The sequence below is a fragment of the Bactrocera dorsalis genome, chromosome 3, assembly GCF_023373825.1.
Source record: "Bactrocera dorsalis isolate Fly_Bdor chromosome 3, ASM2337382v1, whole genome shotgun sequence".
Lineage (NCBI taxonomy): Eukaryota > Metazoa > Arthropoda > Insecta > Diptera > Tephritidae > Bactrocera > Bactrocera dorsalis.
Window position 1 is genome coordinate 80,907,615 of NC_064305.1, and position 16,810 is coordinate 80,924,424.

General features: G+C 34.4%; 1 long non-coding RNA gene across 3 annotated transcripts in view; it reads right to left on the minus strand.

Annotated features, from left to right (window-relative positions):
• The window catches only part of LOC105229982 (uncharacterized), an 88,334-nt gene that overhangs the window by 30,260 nt on the left and 41,264 nt on the right, over positions 1-16,810 (minus strand). For all 3 annotated transcript variants that reach the window (XR_007422338.1, XR_007422340.1, XR_007422339.1), the window contains 2 exons: positions 9,794-9,843; positions 7,752-7,800 (listed from right to left, as the gene is read on the minus strand). This is a non-coding gene — a long non-coding RNA (uncharacterized LOC105229982). The remainder of the gene's footprint in view (positions 1-7,751; positions 7,801-9,793; positions 9,844-16,810) is intronic.

Here is a 16,810-nt window from a genome sequence, read left to right on the forward strand (position 1 = left end):
TTGGCCAAAAGCTCTGAAAAAGCTCAATGGTTAAACTTCCGAAAATGGCAATTATATTTTTTTTTATTATAGATATCGACCAACCCTAATTTTTAGTATATTATAATCTAAAGAAAGCTTTGAAAAGCTTAAAGCCTAAAAACAGAAAAACTTCGCACTTATCTCTTTTCTTGCGTATTTACATAATTAGTTTTCGGCAATTCCTAATTTTAACTTCTTAATATTTGATACTTGGCCGAAAGCTCCAAAAAAAGCTCAAAGCTTAAACACCTGAAAATCGTATTTATATTTTTTCAAAGATTTCGTCCAATTCGGTATTCGACCATGCTTAATTTTTAGTATCTGAGGCTTAAATAAAAGCTCTGAAAATCTTAAAGCTTAAAAACAGAAAAACTTCGCACTTATCTCTTTTCCTGCATATTTAACAAATTGTTTTTCGACAATCCCTAATTTTTAGCATCTGATGCCATGACCGAAAGCTCTGAAAAAGCTCAAAGCTAAATTGTTAGAAAATCGCCGTTATATTTTTCCCAGATATCAACCAACTCAGTTTTCGACCATTCCTAATTTTTAGTATCTGAGGCTTAAATAAAAGCTCTGAAAAAGCATAAAAACAGAAAAATTGCGAAACTTATGAAAAATAATTTAAATAAATTTTCAAACATCATAAGAATATTATATGCAGATAGCAGTTTTCGCACTGCAAACCACCCAAACATGCAACAAGACAAATTGTAAACAATTTTTGTACTAACGACCAATAAAAGTGGCAATTTAGGAGTCACATAAATAACAACATCCATTAGACAGACATCACCATTTGCCTAACACACTTACGTATATACATACATAGCTTTACTGCTGGTCAATACCGCTGCACTGTGAAGACCCACGGATCGCTTATTGCCACCGATTCGAATAAACTACAAACATCCAGCGCTGACTGCGCCACTAATGCTTCCGGCCTGATGCAAGCACAGTCCGTATGCCATGCAATCGCATAGCCTACGTAAGTATGTTTATGTGTGTGTGTCCATATTTCAGCATTGCTGCCACAAATGCCGTTGTCAAGTTCACTGAACCCTTTTTATTTTTGCACCCAAAGTGCAATGCCTTTTAAGCGCTTCTATGTGCAGGCCACAGCTGGCGTACACAGCTGCCACAGCCGCTGTGGCGAGTAACCGAGCCAGTCTACTGCAACATCTTCTATTGCGAATTCTGCGCGTGCTGCTTTGTTGCATTTTCCCCCACCTTGCCACACCGGAGGTGACGCTACAAGTTAAAACTATTCTATGATTGCAAGTTCATGCCCCTCATGATCGCCAGTTTTCTAGTTTCTAGTTTTCTAACCGACATAACTGCTTTTCTAGCGCTTTTTTCATGCGCACGCCCTAACCAATTGCTTTATCCGCACACACGGCACTGCTTTGCGGCGACACCGACTGAGGTGCAGACAAAGCAGTCAAAGGAGCAGACGAAGGCGCTTTGCTGTGGCAGTTGCATTTTGCAGCCGTCAGCAAGTTTTTTGTGATGTCATAAAAATGGCAACACAGCATCCCGGCGCAGGCAAGCGCCTGCCATGTTCGCCGCCCAGCTGCTTCTACGCTTATAGCTTAATAGTACACAGTGCCGCAGCGTTCGCCAGCAGCTTGTTGAACGCGTTGAAGTTGTGGTATTACATGACTTTAAAATTATATGTGCAGCAACTCAGCAAGCTGCATGCCACATGTTATACTTTTTTCAGCTATCCACTTTATAATTCTGCAATTTCTTTAGACTGATTAAGTTTATTAACCATAACCGCAGCCAAAGCTGCAAGCGCATTAATGTGTGCGTGTACATGTCCAGTACCTATGTATGTACATACACATAATCCACATATATACATACATATGTATGTATGAACCTCTAAGCTCATAGCAACATGATTTTAACTCCGCTTAATCCGATGACCAAAGCGAATTTTTAGTATTTGCTGAATAGAGGCTTTTCACACACGACTTTTACACACCACTGACTTGGTGTATTCCTTGATACTAACTATTTGGTATGTATAGTTGTGTATTTATAAAATTGGAATTTCTCTTACCATTCTTTTGGTATCTAAATCCTGTTGCTAAAAGTATTAGTCGCAAAAAAATTTTATAATTTCATGCTAATCAACAATGTAAAGCTTAAAGTTGAGGTTAGGTTAGGTAGCTAGGCTTAAGTTTCGTTGGAGACTATTGCAGTTAAGGCTTTATATATAAAAGCTTAGTGTTATTTGACAGCATAAGCCTCTATAGAAAGAGTTGAAGGTGTTCTTACATGCCTACTATGTAGCACAAGATTCTCTGCCTTAACTTAAGTATTTATAAAGTACATATTTAGAATTGTCATACACGGAATAATTAAGTATTATATTAACACATTTTTTGTGCAAGCGGATACATATTTTTTTTGGGTTTTCCACTTTAGGTATACCATCTTATCAAATTTGAGCCGGGCTTGCCAAACAAATTATATTATATATTAATCCTTTTTTGAAGGTGGTATAGGCTCTTTTGGGTCAATACAGACATTCGTAATCCAATTTTCTATATACTTGTTATATACCGCGGCTGAAATGGTTTGCAGCGCCTTCAACGAATTTTGGTTTTTTTCGATTGCGATTTTTTTAGCGGCACTCCCTCTTACTCGTATTGACCCACTTCTAAACACAAAACAATAACCAAAATGTGTTGAGTAGATTTATAAAAGATGTTGAGAGGCTCTGCTATTTCCCTGATGTAAACACTACAATTTTCAAATAGTGTTTCCTTTTCCGCTCAACCTACGTATGTAGGTAGGTGGGTTGGCATTGTGGCTAACTGACGATGCACTTGGCCTCATCTTGGCCTTGAAGAAGCTCATTGTGAAACACAGGGACAAAAATCTGTCTCTCATCTATTGTCTCCTCTCTAAACCACTTCTACTTCTGATGAAGTTCATCAATAGTGCGATTCGCATAGAAAATTACACTGGTAGACAGATATTTTGCGACATGAAAACGTTTATATTGCAGTTTGATACCCTGAAGTCAAATCTGAAAACAGAAGTTTTCTATCATCCACAGATATTTTTAGATTTTACAATATATAAAATTTCATTATATTTTCTATTTCATATTTTCATACGATCAGGGATTTATCCGATTTACACCGGTTCTACAACCTTGTTTGGAGTAAACCGCGTATTTTGCGGCCATTTTATTTTACAAAGACAGAAACATGATCCACGTGATTGGCGTCTATTCATTGATTCCTCTAAACTTAGTTTAGCTCATGCGGTTCATATGAAAGAATCATGAGTATGGTTGGGAAAGATGTGGGGATCTAAAAGTATTAGCCATTCCTCTTGGAATGCAACTTGGATATACGAGATATTGTTGCTTCTATTGCGAATGGGACAGCCATGCGAGAGACTGTTATTATGTACAGAAGCAGTAGCCAGTACGTCAGGCACTCAGTACGGGACAAAAAAACGTTGCCAGTGAAGCTCTAGTTGATCCCAAAAAGTCCGCATTTTAAATTGGGTTTAATGAAGAATTTTTTTTAAGGCAATGGATAGAAATGGAAGAGGGTTCTTGTATCTGAGACAAAAATTTCCAAGAGTCAGTGAAGCAAAATTAAGAAGGACATATTTGTGGGTCCGCGAATAAGAAAACTAATGAAAGATAAAACATGTGATGAAAAACTTAATGAAACTGAAATACGAACCTGGAGCGTCTTTAAAAAACTACTTACTTAAAAAAATGGATTGCAACATGTCCCTTAAAATTCATTTTCCGGACTCCCATCTATCGCTGTTTTTTTAACAAAAATCCTCATAGCAAAAAAAAACTATAGGTGATAAATGAAATCTGTAGCTATTTTCTGCATTTGTGTTTTTACATAATTAACACTTTGTTCTGTTCATATCACAAAAAACAAGTGGATCTTTGTTTGCCAGTGTCATTTATAGCATAGGCCCATCTTCTTCTACTCCTGAATAGCTCATACAATAGTCAAGGCGTTTCTTGCCTGCTGGCATGTCAACCAAATACTTGTAGACGGCTACCTGTTAGCACTATTACATAGTCCGCATGTGCGGCCCAAGTTCCATATAAGCCAACTTTGCTTACTTAATGCGCAAGTCCAGGATTGACTCCAGTGAAACGTAGCTAAAAATATAACATGTTTATCGATTAAATACCTAAAAATGGCCAGAGGCACATAAATTCCATCTTTCGGAGTCTAACAGTAGGATGGAGCTGTTATGGCTAGTTCATGTGCTTCACAGTTACCAGGGATATCACTACGCTTTCGGAATATATTTTTGTTCTATATTTTCTAATACATTTCTAATCCTCGCTTTTTCTTCTAATTTCCTCACACTATCTCCTACTATTTTTATTAATTGTACCATTTTACTATTAGATAGCTGGACTTCGCGGAAGCTTTGCCAGCGCTGAGCCACAATCTCAAGAAATCTAGTGATATCCTTGACTTCAGTAAGGCTGCTACCATATTCAAAAGCTGTATGAAAGAAAATTAGGTGGAAACAACTCGGTACTTCCTTCTTGACTGTCCCGCGTTTGGGAGGTCAAGACTTATACACTTGGGAACACATATCTTCAGACATCTCGCCGAACTGGCGGGAATGAAAATTAAACACCTGTGAAAATTTGTATTGGCTATAAGTTCGAATCCAGGAGTTCCACTAAGTTTATTGTTTAATTTACAAAGAACTTTTGTGCAAAAGACATATTTTTGTATAGAATAATCTCTCAATAAAATACATCTACCAAAAAGCAAATAACGTTTAACAAAATTTGTAATTTTATTTTCACTGGACAGGTTGTAGATAATCAGGAGTGGAAAATTTGGTAGGCACTTCAGTATGATCTTTTTAATGTATTATGCGGCGTTGAAGGGTTGCAATTAAAGCGTATATCTTCATTCATCTATTAGCTTATCAATACATACATACATACTACGTTGGTAGCGCACCCAATTATCTTGACCCAATTACAGAGCACTGCTAATCTCATTTCTTATCTACAATAAATAATATTCCACTAATTTTTTCAAAGTGTTTGTTTACTCACCAGCCATTGGCAACAAAGCTTTTGTCATTTGGACAGCAATTTGACAATTGTTATCGCAACTGTGCAATAGCAACAACTCAACTAACAACAACTCGTTTCCAAATTATTTTCTTTACGAAATTGAAATTTGCGACAATTTTCTAATGCCATCAGGTAAATCAGCGCACAAACACCGCCGTATGAGCAAGCATATTGCAGTGGCATGTTACTGTGTGTGACGGCGGTCAAATAATGACAACAAAGCGTTATTGCAAAATAGTGAAAGCCACAAAGGCGAATAAATTTTTCGGTGTAACATGACCCAGCGGGAGTGTGCGAAAACAGCGAATGTGTGGGTGACAAAGCAAAACACCCCGAAAAAAACCGAAAACAAAAGGCGCCTGTTGGGCATACTCGCAATTGAAATAAAATTAAGGCGAAGTCGGCAAAAACATACAAAATTGTATTTCAAAAATATAAAAAATTTAAAAAGAATGCAATGGGGTAAGCGTAAAATTTGGAAAAAAACATAGAAAAAAGTTCAAAAAAATGTGTTTGCATTTTTTTCGCATAACTCATTACACAGCCATACTTGTAAGCAACCGCTACCGTTAGACGTGCATTTGTGTCTACTCCACATACAATTGCCTTGTATTTCAAATAAATTTTTTGTTTAACAAGTTTTGAATTGTTTTTGCTTTTCGTTGGCTTTTTGTGGTGCCGTCCACACATTCACTTTCATGCGCCGCAACTAAAGCACTCGTACATTCATGCCGATTGGAGTCAGCTGTGCGCATTTTTACGCTCCTTGTTGCTGTAATTTTATTTGCGAGCGCAACTACAACTTATATGAACTTTGTTTGGTGCATATTTTTTGCAATTTTTGTATAGTTTTTATATTGCAATTCCAATTGTTTACAAAGTGATTATCTAATATTTGTAAAATTAGGCAGACAAATTTTTAATATCTGGCCTAAATGTATCTAAAATTTACGTAAATGCATTACAAATCAAATTATTAATCAAGTACTGATTCCTTCTTGTCAAGTATGATTCGCTTCAAACTGAATTGATATGAATACCAGCAAAGCCAATATCTGTAGCCACGTACTTTCTTTACTACTTTTTCAGTATTCCGCTTATTACTTCTCCCTAAAGTTCAATACAGGAAGAAGAAATGGTATCAACTTGGAAACTTCAGAACTTATTTCAAACAATTTATAAGCAATCTGCTCCTTTCCAAAAAAGTTTTCAGACATAACATGCCATTTTTCCCCGAAAAAAATTCTATCAGCTCCCTCATACTTTTTTCTTATTATCTCACACTCTCTCTCTCTTTATTTTTCAAATTTATGTATTTTAACATTATGATGACGCAATTCTTGCGATAGAAACCTTAGTCAACTAAAAATTTTGTTTTGGAAAAGTTAAATTAACAGATCTGAAGAGTAAAAATCGCACTTTTCAACTAGGAAACTTGACTTGACTGGCGTAAAAGTATGTTAGCTACGGTCAATACTCTAAACATCTATACGTATGGCTCGAAAATGAGCGATGGAGCTGGTGCGGGAATATACAGTCCAGAGTTAGGCATAAGGATGCCTTTTAACTTGCCGGAGCACTGCAGTATATTTCACACTAAGGCCTTTGCTATTGCGAAAGCCGCGCAGCTGGTTCTAATGTATCTGCAGATAATTCCAGAGTCAACATCTACGTAGACGGTCGAGCTGCAACCAAAGCAATAACCTCGTATCGTATCGGCTAGAAGTGTTTTGGGAACCAGGGTGGTAGTGGAAATTGTTTTCAGAAGCAAACAACTTCACTTCTACTGAGAGCAAGGCAACAAATGCATCGAGGGCAATGAAATAGTGGACGAGATTGCCAAGAATGGCTTACGGCTAACATCCGAAAACATTATCAACATTAGGAAACCATTACATTACCAATGCAACGATCTGGAAAGAAGCATTGAAAAGAAATCAAAACCCAAAGCAACGGGCTCCCTGGATGCAAAACTGCTAAATTCATATGCAAATCGGTAGATCGGAAGTAATTAAAATTCTATTGGCACTTGATCGAAGAGACGTTAGGAACATAATGGGAATACTTACTTTGGTACCGCAAAAGTGCAAACTGGTCTATGCGTGGCTTATTGATCTACCAGATTAATTGTTATGGTTCCTGATTGTTTTCCGAATTTCCGATTAATACCTTTTTTGAAAATTTAAACCTCTACAATTCTTACTTCAATTTCTTTTCTAAACAGAAAAACATTTCCAACTACCATACATTTTTGTTGATAGCTCTAAAAATTATTAAGTAATGAAATCAATTCAATCAATTTGCCTTACTTTCTATTTAAACAAGTATTTATGTAAGGCACAAAACAATTCGTCTTTCTCTTCCTATACTAATCTATCAATAATTTAATATTTTCGCCAACAGTACCAATCAAAGGAAAGATATAGTATAAAATAAGAGATAAATTATATAATCCATATGTTTGTACTACAAACGTCGTTGCAAGAAAAATCACTCTTATACCAATTCTCCTTTCAATCTGAGTTAATAGTTAATCAATATCAATTGGTTCACTTATCGTTATTTTTTCTGCGTTATTCATATAGTAAAATTATCATTTGCATTTCTAAAATAATTAACTTACTCGTTGCTGTTGGTATTTGTGCACCATGTGTGACCAAAGTGGCGATTGTCTAGAAATTAGAGAAAATAGAAATAATTATTAAATTGTTTGTATGTATAGAGTATATGTAAGTGATGAATGAAAGCAACAAATTAATATTTGCGTAAACTTTTTATTTTTATTATTGTTACTTTTAAAGTGTAATAATGAATAATTTAAAGTAAAATAATGATCTTTTTTATGTAAATTAAAAGATACTCTCATGTGCTGTGCATGTGCTACCAGCTTATGGTACTATAATGTTATGACTTAACTTAAACTGAAATTGATAACCGATTATTATTTAATAAACGTACATAAACATGCACTACTGGCCCTTCTTCAAAGAGACGACGTTACAAAAACTTCACAAAGAGATTAAATTCGCTTAGCACTAGCGAATAAGGTTCTCTGGAATGATTCCACGTTTAACTTACTACTGAGAGACAGCACAATTCAATGGTTCAGTATTGCCTGTACAACCTTGAGCTGCTCCGCACGTTGAAGAGAGTGAGCTGAGAAAGTTATTGGTAGCAAGCAACAGCACATGTAGCATGCAAAGCTACTAATGGAAGGTTAAAAGCGAGCAAGGTTTAACTCTTGTCTTCATCTGCTATTCGCATACTTTCCTGAGCACTGCAATCTCAAGAAGCACCTGCCCAACATGGGCATGGATTCTTGTGCAAACTGCTGGTTTTGTGACATAGAACCGAAGCTCCTGAAAAGCTGTTCCATAGCATTCTGCTGACGCAGGCTCAAGGCCCTTGAGCTCGTACACTTATATGGATAGGATTCACATCACCTCAATAGCACCCAACTAATTCCTGAAATTCATCAAAGAGTTGGGTCTTCATGAATATATGTGATAGATGAGAGGGTACAATAGACCTTGCGTTGTAAAACTCTGTTAAATATTTATTGGCTAAAAGACAATTGAATCGAAAAAATGAAGAAATAAATATCACATCTCATGAAAAGTTAGATTAGCATCCGAAAAAATTTATCTTTTGAAAATAACCACTATATACCACTTTCGGACTAGTTTTAGACTAGGTAATCAAGAATTAATTTTACAGCAATATTCTCGCGAGTTAACTCAAGTTTCGCTGACTCCCATGAGTACTCCTATCCTCAAAACTGTCATTAAATAAACCCAACATGTCGACTGAAAATTAGCTAATTAATTTTCTATTTTTACCGCAAGCTGAAAACCGCAGTTTAGCTGCAGGAATTTCGGAAAGAATATCGCAATGCACAGCGCAAGCAAGTGAAGTAAAAATTGCAAATCTTCGGTTAAAACCATTAACCAACAAAATGAATATTCGCAATAAGGAAGATGTGTAAAATTGCATTCCCACGTTGCTAACTAACGGTATAGGCACTTTCGCCAAAATTACTGCAATCTACTGAAATTAGCTTTTCTTGCAACAAAGTTCTGCATACACACATACAAACATACATGTGGTATGTGTGGTGAGTGCAGGGATTTCGTAAAATATCGCTTCTGTGTGGACTTCCATAGCAAAGCTACATACATGTGAACAAGCGTTTATGTGCATGGCTAGCTTACCAATAATTTGAATGGATGCAATGTTGCAACTGCACAGAAGGTGGCGAAATTTTGTAATGCTGGTGGTTTGAAGGAATATGTGGCACATATCAATTAACCCTCTGAGGTCAATGCAAGCAGAACTGGCTAGCGAACTTCATGAGACCGCATGGTCTTGCCGCATTGCAATTTGCACACATAAAAAACTTATTTGCAATAAAGTAAGAAAAAAATTTTGTGTGCTGAATATTTTTATTAGACGATTTTGAATTTGTTTGCGGGTCACTGGTTATGTTATGGTTATTTGGGGTCAAAACGTAGCGTAAAAGCCAAAGGCTAAATTTTTATGATTTTTAGTTTAAGATTCCATATAGTTCCGCATTTTTTTATTATTTTCAAAACGGAGTAAATTATTAAACTAATTTCTAAACGTTTTCTTGTTTAAACGAGAACAGATCTTTAGGCAAATACTCACGATTATTTGCAGTGCCGCATAGACAAGTTGTGTGAATGGCTTCATATTTGCTGCAAAAAAAAGAAAAGATAAAAATTAATATTATCACTAAAATATGTTTATATTTTATATAAAATTTTTATTTTATTTTTAAAAATAGTTCGGTAGCATAATATTAATATGAGCGAAATATTTCCTTCCAAAAGTTTTATATACACTGAAAAGTAATACAACAGCAAAAACTGAAAATAGTAAACTATTATTTAACCTTAAAGTATTAGATTTCTGGTACAAAATGCCTTTTTGAAAACCATTTTCTCATCATCACAGCTCAAACCAAATTTTGGCATTATTTCAATGCTCCGCGAATAACCGTTTCATGGCCAGCAGACGCAAACCAAAGACAGTAACACAGCGATATATAATTTTGAACCAGATACTATACATACATCAAAGACAAGTCTTCCCCTCCGCTCATTAACACTTTTTGCGGTTGTGGCATTAGCCGAAATTAATTGGCAGCTCATGCATGGCACCCAGATGGAGTTAAAAAAATCAAAAAATAAGAATAAAAACAAGAAAAAATATCGCAGAAGCGTTTTTAGCGAAGTACTTTAAAAATAATCGCATTTCGGCACGAGAAGTCGTCTTAAGCATGAAGGGTGTGGTTCAGCACTTAATGTATTTTTAATTTCTAAGCTTGGTTGAGAGTAAATTAAATCTTTCCGCCATTTTTTCGACAATGTGTAAGTAATTGCTAAGCTTATTGTTGCTAAGAATTAAATTATTACTGAAGAAGGTTTTTTTTGAGGTGTAAAAAAAATAAAAAATATGAACTGGAGAATATAAAATTTGAAATAAAAAGCATTGAAATAAAATAAAAATATAAAATACAAAACATAAAATACAAAATACCAAATATAAAATTTAAAATATGAAATATGAAATATAAAACATAAAACATACAAAATAAAATATAAAATAAAAATATAAAATACAAAATACAAAACATAAAATTTAAAATATGAAATAGAAAATATAAAACATTAAATATAAAATAAAAACTATAAAAAATAAAACATGAAATACAAGAAATAAAATATAAAAATATAAAAAATAAAATAAAAAATATAAAATAAAAAATGTAAAAATTAAAATATGCATAAAACATAAAATATAAAAAATAAAATATAAAAATATAAATAGAAATATATATAAAATATAAAATATAAATTATCAGCTCTTAATGAGGCAGTAACTGGAAATTACTCAAATTATGAAACATGTAAAAGGAAAAAAGTTCGTTGCTTAAGTCTTTTGTTCCCATTGCGATACTCTGCTCATTATCGGTCGCCATTTGAAATTGTCAAAATTCAATCAACAAACCACCTCTGTCATTTAATACATTTATTTTCTTAAATAAAAAAAAACAAAAATAAATTTTTGAGTTAAACAAAACACACAACACATACAAACACACATGCATAAATACTCACAATTGTATTTGCAATCGCCAACCAAAGCCTGCTGATATCAAATCTTTTGGTAAGCAGAAATATTCAAAGCCTTTTGTTAATTTCTGTGGTTCGGTGATAAATTAGCGCAAAAGCAATTGACCCAAATCGAAGGTAATAGACAAAACAACAAAAAAATACCAAAAATTTTCATGAATAGCACAACAGAGAAAAAAGTGCAATAAAGCAACGAAGCAACTGCGCGAAATTGCCCAAAGGCCAGTAGATGACAGCAAAGCAAAGAGAGGAAATAACAATTGACCAGCAATGCCAACATGAAACACAGACCGCAAATGATACATAGCAAACATGCCACATCGAAGGAGCAAACTCTGTCAATGGGTTGCATGCAAAAATGACTGAGGGCTAACACCACGCGTGGTGCGCAATGTTTCATATATTTTAAGCAGTTATACATCTACATATAAAACATGCAAACAATTTTCTCACATGCGATATTTGTCACGTCTTAATTACACCGAAAATGTCACCAGAGTACTACCTACGAGACCAAAGAAAAAAAAATACATCATAAAGCAAATCGCTGCAATAAACAAAAGCACCGTGGTCAAAGTGTTGTCGTGTTGGTCTAGGTCCGCAATGGCCGCCACCAGTGATTGCAACATTAGCTGTGACTATTTTTAAATCTTAATTAACCGTCTGTGACTTCATCTGTGGATAGCGATGATAAATCGCTGTAGAAATTTTACGATTTTTAACATAGTTTTTTTTATAAAACTTTTAACGAAATCAATAGAATTGTGTTATGCAATAAATTTAGCATAATGGGTAGAAAAATCATTAAATTTTATAATCGTGCATAAAAAGCACTTAAATAATTAAGTATATTATCGCCATTGAATGCATGTAGTAATTTATTTAAATTCTGTTGTCTGTTTGAAGGATTTATGACTCAGTATGGATAGTATTGGCATGCTTTTACGTAATTTGAAGCTTTTCAAATGTTTACATAGTGGTGACTAATGTAAATTTATCTTAATTAAAACTGTAATTATAGCGGTATGTAAAAAATATGTGTTATGTACATTAGGGTGATTCAAAAAATTTTTTTTATTTTTTTTTCAATTGGTACTCGCAAAAATAGGTTCCTAGACACCTCTAAGAAAGCCTCTCCAAATATGAGATTTTAATTGTAACGGGAAGGTCCTCCGCCTAACGGTTTTCTATTTTTTCTTATTATCAGATAGAAAAATTTATATCTCGCTTCCAACTACTTGAAAAAATATCTTGTTAATTAGGTTTTGTAGGAAATTGAATACTCTAAAATATGGTCTCTTATGATTTTTTTGTAAACCCAACCGTTTAAAAGATATTAACAGTTAAAATTTGATGATTTTTGGGAAAATTTTTTATTTCTTAATAATTTTATAACTCAATGAAAAAAAATTATTACGAATAGGTTTTTGGAGAGGCTAACTTAGAGGTGCTTAGGAACCTATTTTTCAGAGTACCAAACGAAAAAAAAATTTATTTTTTTTGATCCACCCTAATATGCACTGATTTTTGACGATGAATATCTCGTAAACGCTTAACTTTATCGAAAAATTACCGTAGACCATTTTTATAGAGCAGTAAATTTCCTACAAAACTATGAGTTTCATCATTCATAATAATTTTTTTTCATTGAGTTATAAAATTAATAAGAAATAAAGAATTTTTCCAAAAATAGTCAAATTTCAACCGTTAATATCTTTTAAACGGTTGGGTTTACGAAAAAATCATAAGAGACCATATTTTAGAGCATTCAATTTCCTACAAAACCTAATTAACAAGATATTTTTTCAAGTAGTTGGAAGCGAGATATAAATTTTTCTATCTGATAATAAGAAAAAATAGAAACCCGTTAGGCGGAGGACCTTCCCGTTACAATTAAAATCTCATATTTGAAGAGGCTTTCTTAGAGGTGTCTAGGAACCTATTTTTGCGAGTACCAATTGAAAAAAAAAAAAAAAATTTTTTTTGAATCACCCTAATGTACATATATGTAGGTAAAAGTAAAAAATTTTCACAAACAAAAAGTAGTTAAGAGGGATTTCGAACAATGGTGACAAGTCAATGTAAAAAAATTATATACTAATTGCTCAATTTTTACGCCCTCTAGGACTTCCACCAACTTGATACACGTGTTTATGAAAAAAACGCGTTTACAGCACAGCACGCTTGACACCACTGCACCAAACGACCGATAACTTTCGTAACTTCAATTTAAAACTTTGAGCCTGCATTCTTGAAACATGTAACTATCAACAATAAAAAGCGTTTTTTGTCTCACTCAAATTTTAAGATAACTTTATAACATAACATCTATTGACAAAATACGAAAACACTTTTTCGACTACCCAATATGTTCGCAGATTGTGGTGGTGTATTAAAGTGCTTTGTATTACTAAAAATATATGCCTTAAAGAAGTACCTTACCCGGTAGAAACACTCTATTGCTATATCTCCTTCATGGTACCCGACTTTACTTGTATCCTATTTTGTAAACATGGAAGATATTATTCCACAAATCGCAAACTGGAATTAAGTAAGTCAAGAACTCAAAAGAATCACGTAAGTTAAAGTTTGATTTGCAATTTTGACATTGAAATAAGATAGTTTGCATATTTTTACAAGATTTTGTGTTAGAGTGGCTTATGTTATTTTTTTTCTTCTTTCACAGTTTTTTATTGATGTTTTTTCTATTAAAGATCGAAATCGTTGTGTTCCATATATGTACATATAACAGGGTTTTCAATAGGAACGCTACAAAAGTAGACCGATAAGGACAACAAATGACGCCATATTTTTCCCGCTCTGTTGACATCTTCAATAACGTTTGCCATTTTACCATCAAAAGATGTACGATCCAACAACAAGTCGAAATTAATAAAATTTGCTACCTACCCAAGGCTCAACTTTAAGGGCGGTACGTCCAATTTATGGTCGTCATAATAGTGGAAAAATTTGTACAAAATGTTCCCGTGCCAGTGAAACAAAAATGTGTCCGTTGTGTCAAGAATATTGCTGCCTCTACCGCATCAATTGAGAAAAACCCAAATCAGTCTCTCACATCTCTGTGACGTCGTTTTGGTGAATTTTGCAAAAAGAGATCTTAGCCTAAGAACTGAAGCTGTGGATCACCAGAATCGTCGTATGTTCGTGATTTGGGCCAGGCAGCAATCCACAAGTACTACATGAGTCACCATTGAATCCCAAAAAAGATTACGGTTTGGTGAGGTTTATAGGCCGGCGGCGTTATTGGGCCGTACTTCATCCGTGATGATCAAGACCGCAACGTGGGAATCGCTAATGCTCAATGATAACCGAATATTTTTGGCCCGACTTGTATTACGGTGCCACATATCGTATGATACAAATTTATTCGATCTCAAGACCCTCGCTAAAGCTTTTATATCACACAAACATTGGCGATATCGATACTTAAACGATAAATTATACTCTAGAATATAGCTGTGGAACTTTTCTTGCTTAGTTCTCACATAAATATGTAGGTTAGGAAAAACATCACTAGAATTCATGAAATTATGTAGAATCTAAAAAAGGTAAAAGGTAATATAGTGCCGATTCGAGTTTTGAACACAGCTCAGCTAGATCTCTTCGGAAGAAAACTAACCACGTTATCAGCATTTTAAAAGTCATTGTAACTTAAGCTGCGTATCAATTTCAGGAAGCAATTGAATGGCCAACTAAGAAAATATATAACGCCAAACATCACTCCCCCGCTCCACATATAAGATGCACTCAGTTCAAGCGGTCGCCAATTTTAACATTAATGCAATAAGTATTAGCAGTCTGACACACGTTTATGCAAACATTTCTGCACTGAAGCAATTCCAAACTACTGTTGAAATAGTGGCAACACAATACAAAATATGAAAATTTCTCTTTTCGCCTAACAACAGCAAGAAGAACAACAATCACATGCAATACAGACATAATCATATTTAAATCGGCTTACTCGCGCTCAAATTCTATGTAAAACTCAAACTTTCTTCACCCCGACGCCGCGACCAACAAAAGATCAAACACACACACACACATGCATGCAAAAGAGTGGCGCATAAAAAGCAAATCAAGTTTCTTGGTTTATTTTGTAGCATAGAGCACGAATTTGACCGCACCGATCATGCGACCCGGCTCGAGTTGGCTTATCAACACCAAACAGCCACTACACTGAAGCACTCGGCTTACTCCTCACCTCCTCTCCAAAGATAGTTAATACGAAATTTGCATATTAAATAGTTTAGAAGAGAAAACACAATAACGCCAGAGTCTAAAAATAATGGCAGAAATGTAGAAAATGTTCATATTCCTTTGTGTATTGGCAATAAAGAATATTTCAATAGCCAATGAATCTCATTTCATTCTCGCTGCCGCTTCACCTACTGGCATGCCGCGTGCATGGAGAAAGCCACGATGCAGTGCTGTGTAGACAGACACACAGTAGTAGCTGGTGGCAGTTGTCACTGCAGTTAGCGCTTGAACTTTGGTGTTTCTGCTTCATTCTTTTCTATTTTTTATGTCTACTGATGCCTATGCAAAGCAGCAAGTTTTCTTGGTAACCCAAAGCGCTTGCCTTATTGTATATTTTTGTGTAAATATCTGTGTGCGCATGGCGACCCTTTTTTGAAGCCATTGGCTGTCGACAATTGTTGCATGTGTTCTGTTCTTGTGTGTGTTTCTGTTACTTAAATTACCTTTTATGGTTTGCTCTATTTCTACAACAAAAAATTATCGGGAGCAGTATAGCCTAGAAGTGCTTTAAATGGTGCCAAGTAATCTTTAAGTTTGTTTGGACATTTTTTATTCCAATTATCAATTTGTTAGCAGTCAGTTGGTGGTGTGAAAATATTTGTTTATGTTACTGCATCAACAGATTGTGCTTGAAAGTAGAAAGTAGTCTCCTTTATAATGGAACTAGGCGAACTAGTCCCACAGTTTGTGAAATATCGAACTGAAATTTTGTATATTTCCTTTTCTTTCTTAGAAGTTGCTCATTTGTCGGAACCACCGATATCAGACCACTACATCATAAAGCTGCCATATAAACTGACCGTTCAAAATCAAGTTTTTGTTTGAAAAACTTTTTTATTTGTGAAGTTGTATCCACGGAATTTAGCATATACTATTTTCTAGGGCAAAGCTACAATCTCCGAATATATTTTTGAGATCGGACATCTATAAGCTATAGCTGCCATACAAACTGACTAATCAAAATTAAGTTCTTGTATGGACAAATTTCTTATTTGGCAAGATATCGCATTTGCAACATATTTTTATAGAAGATAATACTTTATATTGTTATGGTCAGATCATATATAATATAGCTGCCTGTCAAATTGACTGATTAAAATGAAGATAAAGATATTTTTCTACCCTTTGAAGTGCACCTGTGAAGAGTATGATAGTTTCGGTGCAGAAGAAGTTAACATTTCTTCTCATTTTTTCAGAATTGAGCTAATTTTTAATTATTTTTAATTTTTAATATTATTTTTTTAAG